We start from the raw sequence: 3,668 nt of genomic DNA on the forward strand, positions 1-3,668 counted from the left end.
ATTATGCCAAAGTTGTCTTGGAGGCATTACGCTATTGTTTATAAGAATTGAATTAAATGTGAATTTTTTTTGTTTTTAATTATAACTTTAGTTCTATATCTTTTTTTCAAATTATTAAATGTTTTGATTTTTTTAAGTTGATATGTAGTTTTCTTATTTCTAAAATGAAATGGGTTCTCCACCAGCGACATCCACTGCGACCCAACAATATTGTGAGGTTTGGAGAAGATGGCTCAACTTTGGCGAATATATTAAATAACTTCTTTCGGAACTGCGTCACACACTTTTCTTATGGTCCTCATTTGATTGAAACACCCAAGATTTGAACTTAAAACCTCTCCTATTGGGTGCCTACTTGTACCACCTGCGTTTTTCATGTTTTTTCATAACACATATTATTTCACAAGATCTGAATGTTATGAAATGAGTAAATAAAATAAAGCTTTAAGTTGCTTTCAACTGAGAAATGTTATTTAGCAAAAGATAATTGAGGAATGTTGTACAGCTTGTTGAGAGGATTTCGTGGATATGAAGATTGCCGAAAACAGAGTTCGTATGAGAAAGTTATGGCCGTTTGAAGATTGAGATGATAGTATGTTGCTATTTTGAGAAAGTCAACGGAAGTTGTAACGCCTCGTTCTAAGAGTAGCTATTTATGGTTCCCCGAGATCAAGAGTAAGGGCGTTTCGGTCTTTTATGGGCAATGGGTTTTATTCGAGAAGGTTTCGGGTCGGGGTGTGTTGCTAGAAGCGTAGGGCTTCTCGCCACCTTTTCGTGGATATAAAGTTCGTCGGAAACGGACTTAGAATAAACGAGCTATGGCACTTTGAAGATATTGTCACTTATGGCACTTGATGGAAAAAGTTGACAAAGTAAGGCCATGCATGCAAGGGACACGCGTGGGTACGCCCAGCGTAAGGCTGGGTTACGCCCAACGTAATGGAGTTAATGAAACGCGGGGTCCCTCAATGTACGCCCAGCCTACTGGAATTATGCCCAACGTACATCCAGTGTCCAGAAACCCTAATTTTAGGGCCAACCACTATATAAGGAACATTATGGTTCCATCCCCAGCCTCCATATCTGCCCTCTTACCCTCAGAAACCCTAAGTAGTTGTTCTTCTTCCATTGTTGTGGATATTTGACCTTGGAGAGCTTGGTTTGGCAAAGGAGATCCTAGAAGAAGAAAGAAGACGTTGTCAAAGAAGGAGTGGGGTGGTTGGAGCTCGTAGATCTGGAAAGGCATCATCTTCTGGAGTCCTTTTGAGGTATAAAGTCTCTTGCTTGGCAATCATATTCTGTAGATCTAAGTGTTATGAAGTTTTGACATCATTCTTGTCCCAAAAACCCCAAAGCGATGCATGATGCGAGCTGGTTGAGATTAGCTGTCCTTTCAAACCTTAAGAGAGGTCTTGAGTGAGAAAAATGAGGTCCCAATGGCTTTGGTTGTCCCATGTGTGAGATAGGAAGGTCTTAATGGATTAAGACCTTGGATTAAGAGCTTTATGGACGTCCCAAGTAATAAAGTTTGAGACTTTATGAATCCTAGGCATATTTGGTCGATGGATATGAAGTTTGGGCTTAAGAGCTTAAGCCATTAAGAACTTATGAAAGATTTTAGTTCAGCGAGATTACGCCCCGCGTAAGCTTATGTACGCTCAGTGTAGTGGGTCTGTGTCCCGATTCCAGTCCGCGAGCATCGATGTACGCCCAGCGTACCAAGAGGGGTACGCCCAGCGTACTCCCTCTGTTGGGTTTGTGATTTTGGGCCTTAAGAGATTGGGCTGTTATCGGGCTAGTGGGGCTTGGGCCGTGACTGAACAGTATGGATGGAATATTTTAGACCCAATAATTATTATGGACCTTAGATCTAGGCCCATTTGGTGAGGTGGGCCCAATTTAGTAAATTGGGCTTCGCATGAGAAATTGACTTTGGGTCTAGAAAGTTGTGATGGTTTTTTATGTGATGGTTTTCATATGATGGTTGGGATTCCCGGCGAGTCAGTAGTCAGAGAGTTTCAGGATTCCGGCAGTTTCTAGGTGAGTTTTCCTCACTGTACTCAAGGGTCTAAGGCACCAAGGCCGGCCCATTGAATTGTTGTTAGAGCATGTTATGTTATGTGATGATATGTCTGCTAGTATCCTGGTAGATGAGATAGTGATATGAGAATATGCTTTGTTAGCTTAGTATCCTTGAGAAATGGATAGTTGTATGATGGCTAGTTCCATTGGATCAGCGCCCTGGTAGTTGGGTAGTGATTATTTATAGACCGGTAGTTGGTATTGCACTACGTGCACTGGTAGGAGGTACGTGCAGGTTATGTATGTTGAGCATTAGCAAAGGGTATTCCATCCCGGTAAGATGATAGGGCCCTAGTGTGTTGGTTATGTAGAGATTGTTTTATGTATGCATGTTATGTGTGCATGTCTGCTAGTGTAGATTGGCATTCCAATCCGATGGATGTGGACCAAGAGTATTCCATCCCGGTAGGATGATTGGACTCAAAGTAGTTTGGCATTCCAACCCGATGGTTGAGGGGCCTGGGGTATTCCATCCCAAGGGATGATTGGACCCATATTAACAGTAGTAGTAGTAGTAGTTACTGTATGTATAGGAAGTGGGGCATTCCAACCCGATGATTATGGGCCAGGAGTATTCCATCCAGGTAGGATGATTGGACTCATAGTAGTTGGCATTCCAACCCGATGGTTGAGGGGCCTGGGGTATTCCATCCTAAGGGATGATTGGACCCATAGTAGCTAGTGTTGTACGTATAGGTGTTTGGGTATTCCAACCCAATGGTTGTGGGCCGAGACTATTCCATCCCGGTAGGATGATTGGGCTCGTAGTATGTAGGCATTCCAACCTGATGGTTGAGGGCCAGGGGTATTCCAACTGGAAGGTTGATTGGACCCATAGTATGTTATTCTTTGCTGTATGCATATGCTTATGTGTGTATGGGTACTTTGGGGGAACTCATTAAGCTTTCGGGCTTACAGTTGTGGTTTATTGTTTCAGGTGCTTCAGGAGATCGTGGCAAGGCGAAGGCTTGATCGTACCGCTCCTCATATTTATGCTTTATGTAATATGATTCTGGGGAAAATACTTTGATGTTTAAACTATTTTGAAAACAAGATGTATGATCGTAACGGTATTTGAATGAATTAAAATGTTTTAATTGGTTGAAATTTTTGGTCGTTACAGAAGTCAAGTCAACAGCCAAACTTTTGACCACCACAACGTGGAGGTATGCTTGCCACAACATGGCAAATGAGTGAGTCATCGAGACACATGTCAATATAATCTCCACGACGTGGAATAAGTCGAGTCACTGAGACACATGGCGAAACCAGGCTTCACTTGATCTCCACAACATGGCACACATATGGCCACGACGTGGCAATGCCTAGAGTATAAATATGGGAGTCTTTTGTCATTTTGAGGGATTTTTGGCACACGTGATCGAAAATGCTGCTCAGGAGTCGTTCTCGGGAGATAATGTGGCATCCCCTAATTTTTAGAACCGATTAAAACTTTTTCTTTACACTTAATGTAACATCCTGGTTCGAGAAGTTTCTTATTTGGGGATTTTGGACAACAAATGGATCAATTAAAGGCCTTGGGCTTCAAGGGAGTAGGGTTTAGACCCTATTAGATGTTGATAATA

The sequence above is a fragment of the Lactuca serriola genome, chromosome 9, assembly GCF_051521515.1.
Source record: "Lactuca serriola cultivar US96UC23 chromosome 9, Lser_US96UC23_V15, whole genome shotgun sequence".
Lineage (NCBI taxonomy): Eukaryota > Viridiplantae > Streptophyta > Magnoliopsida > Asterales > Asteraceae > Lactuca > Lactuca serriola.